At 51.4% G+C, this 16,706-nt stretch overlaps 1 non-coding gene across 1 annotated transcript; it reads right to left on the bottom strand.

Moving 5' to 3' along the window:
- Positions 1–2,880: 2,880 nt before the first annotated feature.
- On the bottom strand, positions 2,881–2,954 carry TRNAS-GCU (transfer RNA serine (anticodon GCU)). The gene has a single exon. It is a non-coding gene; the product is annotated as a tRNA-Ser (tRNA).
- Positions 2,955–16,706: the final 13,752 nt, after the last annotated feature.

Genomic DNA, 16,706 nt, shown 5'->3' with positions numbered 1-16,706 from the left:
GCCAGCCAAATGCGCCACGGAGACAGTCGTGCTCCACTCTCACCACCATCAGAACACATCTTCAAAGCTATCAGCGCAAAGAAAAAAGCAACACACCACTCCCGGGAGGGCTCGAATCTCAAACCTTTCGGTCAACTGCAGATAGCGCTAGCCAATTGCGCCACGGAGACAGTCGTCCGCTACACTCACCACCGTCAGAACATTTCTTCAGAGCTATCAGCCCAAAGAAAAAAAAAACCGCCGCACCACCACCGGGTGGGCTCGAACCTCCAACTTTTCGGTTGACAGCCGATCGCGCTAGCCAATTGCGCCACGGAGAAAGTCGTGCTCCACGCTCACCACCATCAGAACATATCTTCAAAGCTATCAGCGCAAACAAAAAAGCAACACACTACTCCTAGGAGGGCTCGAATCTCCAAACTTTCGGTCAACTGCAGATCGCGCTAGCCAATTGCGCCACGGAGACAGTCCTCCTCCACTTTTACCACCATCAGAACATATCTTCAAAGCTATCAGCCCAAAGAAAAAAAAGCAACACACCACTTCCGGGAGTGCTCGAACCTCCAACCTTTCAGTTAACAGCCGATCGCGCTAGCCAATTGCGCCACGGAGACAGTCGTGCTCCACTTTAACCACCATCAGAACATATCTTCAAAGCTATCAGCGCAAAGAAAAAAGCAACACACCACTCCCGGGAGGGCTCGAACCTCCAACCTTTCGGTTAACAGCCGATCGCGCTAGCAAATTGCGCCACAGAGACATCGTGCTCCACTCTAACCACCATCAGAACATTTCTTCAAAGCTATCAGCGCAAAGAAAAAAGCGACACACCACTCCCGGGAGGGCTCGAACCTCCAACCTTTCGGTTAGCAGCCGATCGCGCTAGCCAATTGCGCCACGAAGACGGTCGTGCTTCACTCTCACCACCGTCAGAACATTTCTTCAGAGCTATCAGCCCAAAGAAAAAGAAGCGCCGCACCACCATCAGGTGTGCTGGAACCTCCAACCTTTTGGTCAACAGCAGATCGCCCTAGCCAATTGCGCCACGGAGACAGTCCTCCTCCACTCTCACCACCATAAAAACATATCTTCAAAGCTATCAGCCCAAAGAAAAAAAAGCAACACACCACTCCCGGGAGGGCTCGAACCTCCAACCTTTCAGTTAACAGCCGATCGCGCTAGCAAATTGTGCCAGGGAGACATCGTGCTCCACTCTCACCACCATCAGAACATATCTTCAAAGCTATCTGCGCAAATAAAAAAGCGACAAACCACTTTCGGGAGGGCTTGAAACTCCAATTTTTCGGTTAACAGCCAAACGTGCTAGCCAATTGCGCCACGGAGACAGTCGTGCTCCACACTCATCACCGTCAGAACATTTCTTCAGAGCTATAAGCCCAAAGAAAAAAAAGCAACACACCACTTCCGGGAGTGCTCGAACCTCCAAACTTTCAGTTAACAGCCGATCGCGCTAGCCAATTGCGCCACGGAGACAGTCGTGCTCCACTTTCACCACCATCAGAACATATCTTCAAAGCTATCAGCGCAAAGAAAAAAGCAACACACCACTCCCGGGAGAGCTTGAATTTCAAACCTTTCAGTTAACAGCCGATCGCGCTAGCCAATTGCGCCACGGAGACAGTCGTGCTCCACTCTCACCACCATCAGAACATTTCTTCAAAGCAATCAGCGCAAAGAAAAAAGCAACACACCTTTCCCGGGAGGGCTCGAACCTACAAACTTTCGATTAACAGCCGATCGCGCTAGCCAATAGCACCACGGAGACAGTCGTGCTCCACTCTCACCACCATCACAACATATCTTCAAAGCTAACAGCGCAAAGAAAAAAAGCAACACACCATTCCCGGGAGGGCTCGAACCTCCAACCTTTCGGTTAGCAGCCGATCGCGCTAGCCAATTGCGCCACGAAGACAGTCGTGCTCCACTCTCACCACCGTCAGAAAATTTCTTCAGAGCTATCAGCCCAAAGAAAAAGAAGCGCCGCACCACCATCAGGTGTGCTGGAACCTCCAACCTTTCGGTCAACAGCAGATCGCGCTAGCCAATTGCGCCCAGATACATCGTGCTCCACTCTCACCACCATCAGAACATATCTTCAAAGCTATCAGCGCAAAGAAAAAAGCAACACACCACTCCCGGGAGAGCTTGAATTTCAAACCTTTCAGTTAACAGCCGATCGCGCTAGCCAATTGCGCCACGCAGACAGTCGTGCTCCACTCTCACCACCATCAGAACATTTCTTCAAAGCTATCAGCGCAAAGAAAAAAGCAACACACCACTCCCGGGAGGGCTCGAACCTCCAACCTTCGGTTAACAGCCGATCGCGCTAGCCAATAGCACCACGGAGACAGTCGTGCTCCACTCTCACCACCATCAGAACATATCTTCAAAGCTATCTGTGCAAAGAAAAAAGCGACACACCACTTCCGGGAGGGCTCAAACCTCCAATTTTTGGTTAACAGCCGAACGTGCTAGCCAATGGCGCCACGGAAACAGTCGTGCTCCACTTTCACCACCATCAGAACTTATCTTCAAAGCTATCAGCGCAAAGAAAAAAGCAACACACCACTCCTGGAAGGGCTCAAACCTTCAACCTTTCGGCTAACAGCCGGTCGTGCTAGCCAATTGCGCCACGGAGACAGTCGTGCTCCACTCTCAGCATCATCAGAACATATCTTCAAAGCTATCAGTGCAAAGAAAAAAGCAACACACCACTCCCGGGAGGGCTCGAACCTACAAACTTTCGATTAACAGCCGATCGCACTAGCCAATTGCGCCACGGAGACAGTCGTGCTCCACTCTCACCGCCATCACAACATATCTTCAAAGCTAACAGCGCAAAGAAAAAAAGCAACACACCATTCCCGGGAGGGCTCGAACCTCCAACCTTTCGGTTAGCAGCCGATCGCGCTAGCCAATTGCGCCACGGAGACAGTCGTGCTCCACTCTCACCACCATCAGAACATATCTTAAAAGCTATCAGCGCAACGAAAAAAGCAACACACAACTCCCGGGAGGGCTCGAACCTTCAAACTTTCTGTTAACAGCCGATCGCGCTAGCAAATTCCGCCACGGAGACAGTCGTGCTTCCTCTCACCACCATCAGAACATATCGTCAAAGCTATCAGTGCAAAGAAAGAAGCAACATACCACTCCCGGGAGGGCTCGAACCTCCAACCTTTCGGTTAACAGCCGATCGCGCTAGCCAATTGCGCCACGGAGACAGAAGTGCTCCACTCTAACCACCATCAGAACATTTCTTCAGAGCTATCAGCCCAAAGAAAAAAAAGCGCCGCACCACCACCGGGTGGGCTCGAACCTCCAACCTTTCGGTTAACAGCCGATCGTGCTAGCCAATTGCGCCACGGAGACAGTCGTGCTCCACTAACCACCTTCAGAACATATCTTCAAAGCTATTAGCGCAAAGAAAAAAGCAACACACTACTCCTGGGAGGGCTCAAACCTCCAATTTTTCGGTTAAGAGCCGAACGTGGTACCCAATTGCGCCACGGAGACAGTCGTGCTCCTCTCTCACCACCATCAGGACATTTCTTCAGAGCTATCAGTGCAAAGAAAAAAGCAACACACCACTCCCGGGAGGGCTCAAACCTTCAACCTTTCGGCTAACAGCCGGTCGTGCTAGCCAATTGCGCCACGGAGACAGTCGTGCTCCACTCTCCGCATCATCAGAACATATCTTCAAAGCTATCAGTGCAAAGAAAAAAGCAACACACCACTCCCGGGAGGGCTCGAACCTACAAACTTTCGATTAACAGCCGATCGCACTAGCCAATTGCGCCACGGAGACAGTCGTGCTCCACTCTCACCACCATCACAACATATCTTCAAAATGGTTGATTGGGCGAGTTGGTGATACATGACTAATTATGAAATGGAAGCGCACAACGTAGAAGCAGACGGAAAGACAGGGACAAGCGCTACCCTGTAGCGCTTGTCCCTGTCTTTCCGTCTGCTTCTACGTTGTGCGCTTCCATTTCATAATTAGTCATATATCTTCAAAGCTAACAGCGCAAAGAAAAAAAGCAACACACCATTCCCGGGTGGGCTCGAACCTCCAACCTTTCGGTCAACTGCAGATCGCGCTAGCCAATTGCACCACGGAGACAGTCCTCCTCCACTCTCACACCATCAGAACATATCATCAAAGCTATCAGCCCAAAGAAAAAAAAGCAACACACCACTCCCGGGAGGGCTCGAACCTCCAACCTTTCAGTTACCAGCCGATCGCGCCAGCCAAATGCGCCACGGAGACAGTCGTGCTCCACTCTCACCACCATCAGAACATATCTTTAAAGCTATCAGCGGAAAGAAAAAAGCAACACCACTCCCGGGAGGGCTCGAACCTTCAAACTTTCGGTTAACAGCCGATCGCGCTAGCAAACTGCGCCACGTAGACAGTCGTGCTCCTCTCTCACCACCATCAGAACATTTCTTCAGAGCTATCAGCCCAAGGAAAAAGAAGCGCCGCACCACCACCGGGTGGGCTCGAACCTCCAACCTTTCGGTCAAGTGCAGATCGCGCTAGCCATTTGCGCCACGGAGACAGTCCTCCTCCACTCTCACCACCATCAGAACATATCTTCAAAGCTATCAGCGCAAAGAAAAAAGCAACACACCACTCCTGGGAGGGCTCGAACCTCCAACCTTTCGGTTAACAGCCGATCGCGCTAGCCAATTACGCCACGGAGACAGTCGTGCTTCTCTTTAACCACCGTCATAACATTTCTTCAAAGCTATCAGCCCAAAGAAAAAAAAGCCCCGCACCACCACCGGGTGGGCTCGAACCTCCAACCTTTCGGTTAACAGCTGATCGCGATAGCAAATTGCGCCACGGAGACAGTCGTGCTCCACTAACCACCTTCAGAACATATCTTCAAAGCTATTAGCGCAAAGAAAAAAGCAACACACCACTCCTGGGAGGGCTCAAACCTCCAATTTTTCGGTTAACAGCCGAACGTGCTAGCCAATTGCGCCACGGAGACAGTCGCGCTTCTCTCTCACCACCATCAGAACATTTCTTCAGAGCTATCAGCCCAAGGAAAAAGAAGCGCCGCACCACCACCGGGCTGTCTCGAACCTCCAACCTTTCGGTCAACTGCAGATCGCGCTAGCCAATTGCGCCACGGAAACAGTCCTCCTCCACTCTCACCACCGTCAGAACATTTCTTCAGAGCTATCAGCCCAAAAAAAAGAAGCGCCGCACCACCACCGGGTGGGCTCGAACCTCCAACCTTTCGGTCAACAGCAGATCGCGCTAGCCAATCACGCCATGGAGACAGTCCTCCTCCAATCTCACCACCATCAGAACATATCTTCAAAGCTATCAGCCCAAAGAAAAAAAAGCAACACACCACTCCCGGGAGGACTCGAACCTCCAACCTTTCAGTTAACAGCCGATCGCGCTAGTAAATTGCGCCACGGAGACATCGTGCTCCACTCTCACCACCATCAGAACATATCTTCAAAGCTATCAGCGCAACGAAAAAAGCAACACACAACTCCCGGGAGGTCTCGAACCTTCAACCTTTCGGTTAACAGCCGATCGTGCTAGCCAATTGCGCCACGGAGACAGTCGTGCTCCTCGCTAACCACCATCAGAACATTTCTTCAAAGCTATCAGCCCAAAGAAAAAAAAAGCAACACACCACTCCCGGGAGGGCTCGAATCTCCAACCTTTCAGTTAACAGCCGATCGCGCCAGCCAAATGCGCCACGGAGACAGTCGTGCTCCACTCTCTCCACCATCAGAACACATCTTCAAAGCTAACAGCGCAAAGAAAAAAGCAACACACCACTCCCGGGAGGGCTCGAATCTCATACCTTTCGGTCAACTGCAGATAGCGCTAGCCAATTGCGCCACGGAGACAGTCGTGCGCTACACTCACCACCGTCAGTCATTTCTTCAGAGCTATCAGCCCAAAGAAAAAAAAAACCGCCGCACCACCACCGGGTGGGCTCGAACCTCCAACTTTTCGGTTGACAGCCGATCGCGCAAGCCAATTGCGCCACGGAGAAAGTTGTGCTCCACGCTCACCACCATCAGAACATATCTTCAAAGCTATCAGCGCAAACAAAAAACCAACACACTACTCCTGGGAGGGCTCGAATCTCCAAACTTTCGGTCAACTGCAGATCGCGCTAGCCAATTGCGCCACGGAGACAGTCCTCCTCCACTTTTACCACCATCAGAACATATCTTCAAAGCTATCAGCCCAAAGAAAAAAAAGCAACACACCACTCCCGGGAGTTCTCGAACCTCAACCTTTCAGTTAACAGGTGATCGCGCTAGCCAATTGCGCCACGGAGACAGTCGTGCTCCACTTTCACCACCATCAGAACATATCTTCAAAGCTATCAGCGCAAAGAAAAAAGCAACACACCACTCCCGGGAGGGCTCGAACCTCCAACCTTTCGGTTAACAGCCGATCGCGCTAGCAAATTGCGCCACAGAGACATCGTGCTCCACTCTAACCACCATCAGAACATTTCTTCAAAGCTATCAGCGCAAAGAAAAAAGCGACACACCACTCCCGGGAGGGCTCGAACCTCCAACCTTTCGGTTAACAGCCGATCGCGCTAGCCAATAGCGCCACGGAGACAGTCGTGCTCCACTCTCACCACCATCAGAACATATCTTCAAAGCTATCTGTGCAAAGAAAAAAGCGACACACCACTTCCGGGAGGGCTCAAACCTCCAATTTTTGGTTAACAGCCGAACGTGCTAGGCAATGGCACCACGGAAACAGTCGTGCTCCACTTTCACCACCATCAGAACATATCTTCAAAGCTATCAGCGCAAAGAAAAAAGCAACACACCACTCCTGGGAGGGCTCAAACCTTCAACCTTTCGGTTAGCAGCCGATCGCGCTAGCCAATTGCGCCACGAAGACAGTCGTGCTCCACTCTCACCACCGTCAGAACATTTCTTCAGAGCTATCAGCCCAAAGAAAAAGAAGCGCCGCACCACCATCAGGTGTGCTCGAACCTCCAACCTTTTGGTCAACAGCAGATCGCCCTAGCCAATTGCGCCACGGAGACAGTCCTCCTCCACTCTCACCACCATAAAAACATATCTTCAAAGCTATCAGCCCAAAGAAAAAAAAAGCAACACACCACTCCCAGGAGGGCTCGAACCTCCAACCTTTCAGTTAACAGCCGATCGCGCTAGCAAATTGCGCCAGGGAGACATCGTGCTCCACTCTCACCACCATCAGAACATATCTTCAAAGCTATCTGCGCAAATAAAAAAGCGACAAACCACTTTCGGGAGGGCTTGAAACTCCAATTTTTCGGTTAACAGCCAAACGTGCTAGCCAATTGCGCCACGGAGACAGTCGTGCTCCACACTCATCACCGTCAGAACATTTCTTCAGAGCTATAAGCCCAAAGAAAAAAAACCGGCGCACCACCACCGGGTGGGCTCGAACCTCCAACTTTTCGGTTAACAGCCGATCGCGCTAGCCAATTGCGCCATGGAGACGGTCGTGCTCCACTCTCAACACCATCAGAACATATCTTCAAAGCTATCCGCGCAAAGAAAAAAGCAACACACCACTCCCGGGAGGGCTCGAACCTTCAACCTTTCGGTTAACAGCCGATTGCGCTAGCAAATTGCGCCATGGAGACAGTCGTGCTCCTCTCTCACCATCATCAGAACATTTATTCAGAGCTATCAGCCCAAGGAAAAAGAAGCGCCGCACCACCACCGGGTGGGCTCGAACCTCCAACCTTTCGGTCAACTGCAGATTGCGCTAGCCAGTTGCGCCACGGAGACAGTCCTCCTGCACTCCCACCACCATCAGAACATATCTTCAAAGCTATCAGCGCAAAGAAAAAAGCAACACACCACTCCTGGGAGGGCTCGAACCTCCAACTTTTCGGTTAAAAGCCGATCGCGCTAGCCAATTACGCCACGGAGACAGTCGTGCTTCACTCTAACCACCGTCATAACATTTCTTCAAAGCTATCAGCCCAAAGAGAAAAAAGCCCCGCACCACCACTGGGTGGGCTCGAACCTCCAACCTTTCGGTTAACAGCCGATCGCGCTAGCCAATTGCGCCCAGATACATCGTGCTCCACTCTCACCACCATCAGAACATATCTTCAAAGCTATCAGCGCAAAGAAAAAAGCAACACACCACTCCCGGGAGAGCTTGAATTTCAAACCTTTCAGTTAACAGCCGATCGCGCTAGCCAATTGCGCCACGGAGACAGTCGTGCTCCACTCTCACCACCATCAGAACATATCTTCAAAGCTATCAGCGCAAAGAAAAAAGCAACACACCTTTCCCGGGAGGGCTCGAACCTCCAACCTTTCGGTTAACAGCCAATCGCGCTAGCAAATTGCGCCACAGAGACATCGTGCTCCACTCTAACCACCATCAGAACATTTCTTCAAAGCTATCAGCGCAAAGAAAAAAGCAACACACCACTCCCGGGAGGGCTCGAACCTCCAAACTTTCGGTTAACAGCCGATCGCACTAGCCAATTGCGTCACGAAGACAGTCGTGCTCCACTCTCACCACCATCAGAACATATCTTCAAAGCTAACAGCGCAAAGAAAAAAAGCAACACACCACTCCCGGGAGGGCTCGAACCTCCAACCTTTCGGTTAACAGCCGATCGCGCTAGCCAATAGCGCCACGGAGACAGTCGTGCTCCACTCTCACCACCATCAGAACATATCTTCAAAGCTATCTGTGCAAAGAAAAAAGCGACACACCACTTCCGGGAGGGCTCAAACCTCCAATTTTTGGTTAACAGCCGAACGTGCTAGCCAATGGCGCCACGGAAACAGTCGTGCTCCACTTTCACCACCATCAGAACTTATCTTCAAAGCTATCAGCGCAAAGAAAAAAGCAACACACCACTCCTGGAAGGGCTCAAACCTTCAACCTTTCGGCTAACAGCCGGTCGTGCTAGCCAATTGCGCCACGGAGACAGTCGTGCTCCACTCTCAGCATCATCAGAACATATCTCCAAAGCTATCAGTGCAAAGAAAAAAGCAACACACCACTCCCGGGAGGGCTCGAACCTCCAAACTTTCGGTTAACAGCCGATCGCACTAGCCAATTGCGTCACGAAGACAGTCGTGCTCCACTCTCACCACCATCAGAACATATCTTCAAAGCTAACAGCGCAAAGAAAAAAAGCAACACACCACTCCCGGGAGGGCTCGAACCTCCAACCTTTCGGTTAGCAGCCGATTGCGCTAGCCTATTGCGCCACGGAGACAGACGTGCTCCACTCTAACCACCATCAGAACATTTCTTCAGAGCTATCAGCCCAAAGAAAAAAAAGCGCCGCACCACCACAGGGTGGGCTCGAACCTCCAACCTTTCGGTTAACAGCCGATCGTGCTAGCCAATTGCGCCACGGAGACAGTCGTGCTCCACTCACCACCTTCAGAACATATCTTCAAAGCTATCAGCGCAAAGAAAAAAGCAACACACTACTCCTGGGAGGGCTCAAACCTTCAATTTTTCGGTTAAGAGCCGAACGTGGTACCCAATTGCGCCACGGAGACAGTCGTGCTCCTCTCTCACCACCATCAGGACAATTTTTCAAAGCTATCAGCGCAAAGAAAAAAGCAACACACCACTCCCGGGAGAGCTTGAATTTCAAACCTTTCAGTTAACAGCCGATCGCGCTAGCCAATTGCGCCACGGAGACAGTCGTGCTCCACTCTCACCACCATCAGAACATATCTTCAAAGCTATCAGCGCAAAGAAAAAAGCAACACAACTTTCCCGGGAGGGCTCGAACCTCCAACCTTTCGGTTAACAGCCGATCGCGCTAGCAAATTGCGCCACAGAGACATCGTGCTCCACTCTAACCACCATCAGAACATTTCTTCAAAGCTATCAACGCAAAGAAAAAAGCAACACACCACTCCCGGGAGGGCTCGAACCTCCAACCTTTCGGTTAACAGCCGATCGCGCTAGCCAATAGCACCACGGAGACAGTCGTGCTCCACTCTCACCACCATCAGAACATATCTTCAAAGCTATCTGTGCAAAGAAAAAAGCGACGCACCACTTCCGGGAGGGCTCAAACCTCCAATTTTTGGTTAACAGCCGAACGTGCTAGCCAATGGCGCCACGGAAACAGTCGTGCTCCACTTTCACCACCATCAGAACTTATCTTCAAAGCTATCAGCGCAAAGAAAAAAGCAACACACCACTCCTGGAAGGGCTCAAACCTTCAACCTTTCGGCTAACAGCCGGTCGTGCTAGCCAATTGCGCCACGGAGACAGTCGTGCTCCACTCTCAGCATCATCAGAACATATCTCCAAAGCTATCAGTGCAAAGAAAAAAGCAACACACCACTCCCGGGAGGGCTCGAACCTCCAAACTTTCGGTTAACAGCCGATCGCACTAGCCAATTGCGTCACGAAGACAGTCGTGCTCCACTCTCACCACCATCAGAACATATCTTCAAAGCTAACAGCGCAAAGAAAAAAAGCAACAAACCACTCCCGGGAGGGCTCGAACCTCCAACCTTTCGGTTAGCAGCCGATCGCGCTAGCCAATTGCGCCACGGAGATAGACGTGCTCCACTCTAACCACCATCAGAACATTTCTTCAGAGCTATCAGCCCACAGAAAAAAAAAAGCGCCGCACCACCACCGGGTGGGCTCGAACCTCAAACCTTTCGGTTAACAGCCGATCGTGCTAGCCAATTGCGCCACGGAGACAGTCGTGCTCCACTCACCACCTTCAGAACATATCTTCAAAGCTATCAGCGCAAAGAAAAAAGCAACACACTACTCCTGGGAGGGCTCAAACCTTCAATTTTTCGGTTAAGAGCCGAACGTGGTACCCCATTGCGCCACGGAGTCAGTCGTGCTCCTCTCTCACCACCATCAGGACAATTTTTCAGAGCTATCAGCCCAAGGAAAAGAAGCGCCACACCACCACCGGGTTGGCTCGAACCTCCAACCTTTCGGTCAACTGCAGATCGCGCTAGCCAATGGCGCCACGGAGACAGTCGTGCTCCACACTCACCACCATCAGAACATATCTTCAAAGCTATCAGCGCAAAGAAAAAAGCAACACCACTCCCGGGAGGGCTCGAATCTCCAACCTTTCGGGCAATTGCAGATCGCGCTAGCCAAATGCGCCATGGAGACAGTCGTGCTCCACTGTCAACACCATCAGAACATTAATCAAAGCTAACAGCGCAAAGAAAAAAAGCAACACACCACTCCCGGGAGGGCTCGAACCTCCAACCGTTCGGTTAGCAGCCGATCACGCTAGCCAATGGCGCCACGGACACGGTCGTGCTCCACTCTCACCACCGTCAGAACATTTCTTCAGAGCTATCAGCCCAAAGAAAAACAAGCGCCGCACCACCATCGGGTGGGCTCGAACCTCCAACCTTTCGGTCAACAGCAGGCCGCGCTAGCCAATTGCGCCACGGAGACAGTCCTCCTCCACTCTCACCACCATCAGTACATATCTTCAAACTATCAGCCCAAAGAAAAAAAAGCAACACACCACTCCCGGGAGGGCTCGAACCTCCAACCTTTCGGTTAACTGCTGATCGCACTAGCCAATTGCGCCACGGAGACAGTCGGGCTCCACTCTCATACCATCAGAACATATCTTCAAAGCTAACAGCGCAACGAAAAAAAGCAACACACCACTCCCGGGAGGGCTCGAACCTCCAACCTTTCGGTTAGCAGCCGATCGCGCTAGCCAATTGCGCCACGGAGACAGTCGTGCTCCACTCTCCCCACCGTCAGAACATTTTTTCAGAGCTATCAGCCCAAAGAAAAAGAAGCGCCGCACCACCACCAGGTGTGCTCGAACCTCCAACCTTTCGGTCAACAGCAGATCGCACTAGCCAATTGCGCCACGGAGACAGTCCTCCTCCACTCTCACCACCATCAAAACATATCTTCAAAGCTATCAGCCCAAAGAAAAAAAAAGCAACCCACCACTGCCGGGAGGGCTCGAACCTCCAACCTTTCAGTTAACAGCCCATCGCGCTAGCCAATTGCGCCACGGAGGCGGTCGTGCTCCGCTCTCACCACCATCAGAACATATCTTGAAAGCTATCAGCGCCAAGAAAAAAGCAACACACCACTCCCGGGAGGGCTCAAACCTCCAATTTTTCGGTTAACAGCCGAACGTGCTAGCCAATTGCGCCACGGAAACAGTCGTGCTCAACTCTCGCCACCATCAGAACATATTGTCACGACGCAGACACAGCAGGAGTTCGATATAGAAGAGCTCACTTTAATTAAGAATGAAAGGCGCTCGGAAAGAGGACCGGGCAAGAGCTTCGTCTTCTTCTCTGGCTGTGCGAGCTCCCCTCTGCAGGTTGAATGCGGCATTTGCCTCCCTCCAGAAAGAGCATCGACCCGATGCTCGGCTACAGAATACGCGGTGTATATATAGTTTACGTATTACGCAACTAGCTCAGTGCAATATGGCTTCATCCGCACAACATGTACGATTTCAGATTTTTGAGCTCGCGAAGAACTGTCAGGGATGACCTCATAATTCACGTCACTTAGGCGCCGTATAACATTGTAAGGACCAAAGTACTTCTTCAGTAGCTTTTCACAAAGGCCGCGTCAGCGAATAGGGCTCCAGACCCACACTTTCTCGCCTGGTTGATAAGTGACGTATCGGTGTCGCAGGTTATAACGTTGTGCGTCGTAACTCTGCTGTCGGGCGATTCGCACGCGTGCTAGCTGCCGTGCCTCTTCAGCTCGTTGGGTAAAGGCTTGAACATCCGTGTCTGTATCCTCGCAGTCGTGCAGCAGCATGGCATCAAGCATTGTCGTCACTTCATGGCCATAAAGAAGACTAAATGGCGTGCTCCGTGTAGTTTCCTGCTGCGCCGTATTATAGGCAAACGTCACGTATGGTAGAACGTCGTCCCAATTTTTATGATCCACATCGATGTACATACTAAGCATATCAGCAATTGTCTTGTTGAGGCGTTCTGTTAAGCCGTTGGTTTGTGGGTGGTAGGAGGTAGTTTTTCGATGCGCTGTTCCACTCAACTCAAGCACTGACTTGAGGAGCATGGCCGTGAAAGCGGTACCTCTGTCTGTTATTATAATTCTAGGAGCGCCATGCCTCAGAACGATATTTTCAATGAAAAATCGTGCCGCTTCTACTGCGGTTCCACTTGATAAAGCCTTTGTTTCTGCGTAGCGAGTAAGATAGTCCGTAGCGACAATTACCCACTTATTTCCAGTATGCGAAGTCGGAAATGGTCCAAGGAGATCCATTCCGATTTGTGCAAAAGGCATGATGGGCACTTGAACTGGTTGCAACAATCCGGCTGGTTTTAAAGGTGGTGATTTTCGTCGTTGACAATCGAGGCACGTGCGGACGTAATGCTTTACAGTGCCTAGAAGCTTCGGCCAGTAGTACTTTTGTTGGATTCTGGCCAATGTGCGCGTGTATCCGAGGTGGCCGGAGGTTGGCTCATCGTGGCAAGCGCTCAGGATCTCATCGCGAATGGATATCGGGACGACAAGTAAGTGGGCATTTCCGCTGGGGGCAAAGTTCTTCTTGTATAGGACACCACTGCGCAAGCAGAATGATGGCAGGCTCCTTGCAAATATCTTGGGAACGCTTGTAGACTGGCCGTTAAGAAAATTAATAAGAGGGAGCAACTCACTGTCTTCCTTCTGCTTAGACGAAATGGTGACCGTGTCGACCACTCCTAAAAATGCCATGTAATCATCTTCTGAGACATCATCTTGCTTTATAGGCGACCTGGATAAGCAATCAGCATCAGAGTGCTGTCCTCCCGACTTATAGACGACCGTCATATCGAATTCTTGTAGGCGTAAGCTCCAGCGCGCTGGCCGACCGGATGGGTCCTTCAAGTTGGTCAGCCAGCAAAGAGAGTGGTGGTCGCTGACTACGTGGAAGGGACGGCCGTAGAGGTATGGGCGAAACTTCAGAACTGCCCATACTACAGCAAGACATTCCTTTCCGTTGTGGAATAATGGGACTCGGCACGGGAAAGCGTCCTACTTGCATATGCAATCACTCTCTCGGCTGAGTCTTGCCACTGGACGAGTACAGCGCCTAAACCTACGTTGCTGGCATCAGTGTGGATCATGGTTGGAGCGTCCTCGTCAAAGTGAGCAAGCACAGGGGGTGTCTGCAGGCGCTGTCGTAGACCGTCAAATGCTGCTTGTTCCTCTTCGCCCCATAAAAATGGAACATCGTCTCTCGTTATGCGTGTTGAAGGCGACGCTATGTGCGAGAAATTGGCGATAAATCTGCGGTAGTAGGCGGAAAGGCCAAGAAAACGTCTTACGGCCTTCTTTTTTGTTGGCACCGGAAATTTTCGGACGGCGTCGATCTTGTCGGGGTCCGGACGAACACCTTCATGGCTCACCACATGTCCTAAGATTCGGAGTTCCTTGAAACCGAAATGACATTTCTCAGGTTTCAGCGATAAGCCAGCGGACCGTATTGCTCGAAATACTAATAGCAGCCGTCTTAGATGTTCCTCGAATGTTGGTGAGAAAACAATGACGTCGTCGAGGTATACCAGACACGTCTGCCACTTAAGGCCTGATAGGACGGTATCCATCAGTCTCTGAAATGTTGCTGGGGCTGAGCACAATCCGAAGGGCAAGACTTTAAATTCGTAAAGCCCGTCAGGCGTAACAAAAGCAGTCTTTTCTCTGTCCCGCTCATCTACCTCGATTTGCCAATAACCGCTTTTCAGGTCCATTGACGAGAAGAAGCGTGCATGCCTCAGCCTGTCAAGTGAATCGGCAATACGCGGTAGTGGATATACGTCTTTCTTTGTCACGCGGTTCAGCTTGCGGTAGTCCACACAGAAGCGTAAGCTGCCGTCTTTCTTCTTAACTAGCACTACCGGTGATGCCCAAGGGCTGTTTGACGGCTGAATGATGTCATCATTGAGCATTTTCTGGACTTGTTCTTGGATTGCTTCGCGTTCTTTCGGTGCCACGCGGTATGGGTTTTGTCGAATTGGTCTTGCCGTCTCTTCCGTTATAATTCGGTGCTTTGTCAGTGGCGTTTGATTTACTCTCGAGGTCGACGAAAAACAATCTTCAAACTGGCCGAGAATATCTAGAAGACTCTGCCTCTGCGCTGGCGATAAATCTGTGCTCACGTCGACAGGCAGTGGTGTTGAAGCGGCCGGTGTCTCTGCCTGTTGTACTGCGAAGCACTCGCGGAATTCTACAATTTATTCGAAGTATGCAACTGTGGTACCCTCTGCAATGTGTCGACGCTCGTTGCTGAAGTTTGTCAACAGGCCCTCTGCTTGCCCAGACACTACAGTGACGAGACTTCTGGCAATAGCGATTCCTCGAGAGAGTAAAAGCGTCGATATTTGTTCCGCGGCACCTTCTCCACTATGCTGCGGGTTACACGTGACAGAGACGAGGCGGCATGACAACGGTGGCATGGTCACGTCGTCAATCACGCGAATGGGCTTGCGCTGCAGCACTGCGCTATGGTCCGCTGAGAAGGTCAGTACACCGTCCGGTATATTTATAATGGCACCGTACTCCCGCAGGAAATCCATACCCAAGATGGCCTGTTTACAACACTCAGCAAGAATAACGAAGGTTGCCACGAATGATGAATCCCCAATCTTGATTCGTGCGGTGCACTTTCCGGTAGGTGTCAGCAGCTGGCCTCCGGCTCCTCTAATTTGCGGCCCCGTCCATTCCATTTTTACCTTCTTGAGTTGGTCGGCCAGATTCGCACTCATTATTGAAAAGTCCGCACCAGTGTCGACCAGTGCGGTCACGTCGTGACCGTCAATTGAAAGTGTAATGTCGGCGGTGACAATCTCGTCTTTCGTCGGTTCATTCGAAATGTGCGGCACTTCATGCGGCGGTAATGGGGGATTTTCAAATCTTCGGCAATTGGCAACCTTCCCCCCTAAGGTCGCTGCTTTTAGTTTCCCCGGCGTGGACTGAGAGACCTTCCTCTCGCCATGTCCGTGGTGCTACCCCTATTAGATCGGGGAAATTGACCTGGGGAGGGCGAGCGTGACCGGAACCCAGGAGAAACGTCTAGCGGGATCGTCGCGCTCGTTTCAACGTTGCGTCTTCCGTCAAAATAGCGCCGAGGGGTAGTGGACGGAAATCCTTGATACCCGGCAACGCGATGAGGACAATACCGCACGATGTGGCCTGTTTTCACACAATGGAAGCACAGGGGCCTGTAGTCAAGGGTACGCCATATGTCGGTTTTGCGGAGTGGGGGTCGCATCGGCGTCGACGTTTCCCTGTAGTACCAAGGCACTGTCGGCGGCTGTTGCTGGTGGTACTGTTGAGGTGGCGGCACGTTAGATCTAGGCTGTCGACGGAGAATATCTGCATATGTTGGCCTAACTATTTCAGTGTACGGCTCGGGAAGTGAAAGTGCTTGCCTTATTTCTTGGCGAACAACTTCTGTGACCGACGCATTCGCGCAGTCATCCGGTGTGGCAGCGAGCTTCTTCACCTCTTCTTGTACAATTTCGCGTATCAGGTCACGCAAAGAACGCTCGTCAGGTGTCACGGTGGTCACGGCGGTTGCGCTGATTTGTCCGCTGTTGTTTGGACGGTCGTACTGGCGGTACCGTAGCTGTAGTGCGCGTTCTATGGCGGTCGCGTCCTTCGAAAATTCGTCGACGCTTGAAGGTGGGTTCCGTAC

The sequence above is a fragment of the Rhipicephalus microplus genome, chromosome 8 (genome assembly GCF_043290135.1).
Source record: "Rhipicephalus microplus isolate Deutch F79 chromosome 8, USDA_Rmic, whole genome shotgun sequence".
Classification (NCBI taxonomy): domain Eukaryota; kingdom Metazoa; phylum Arthropoda; class Arachnida; order Ixodida; family Ixodidae; genus Rhipicephalus; species Rhipicephalus microplus.
This window is presented reverse-complemented; position numbering and strand designations above follow the sequence as displayed.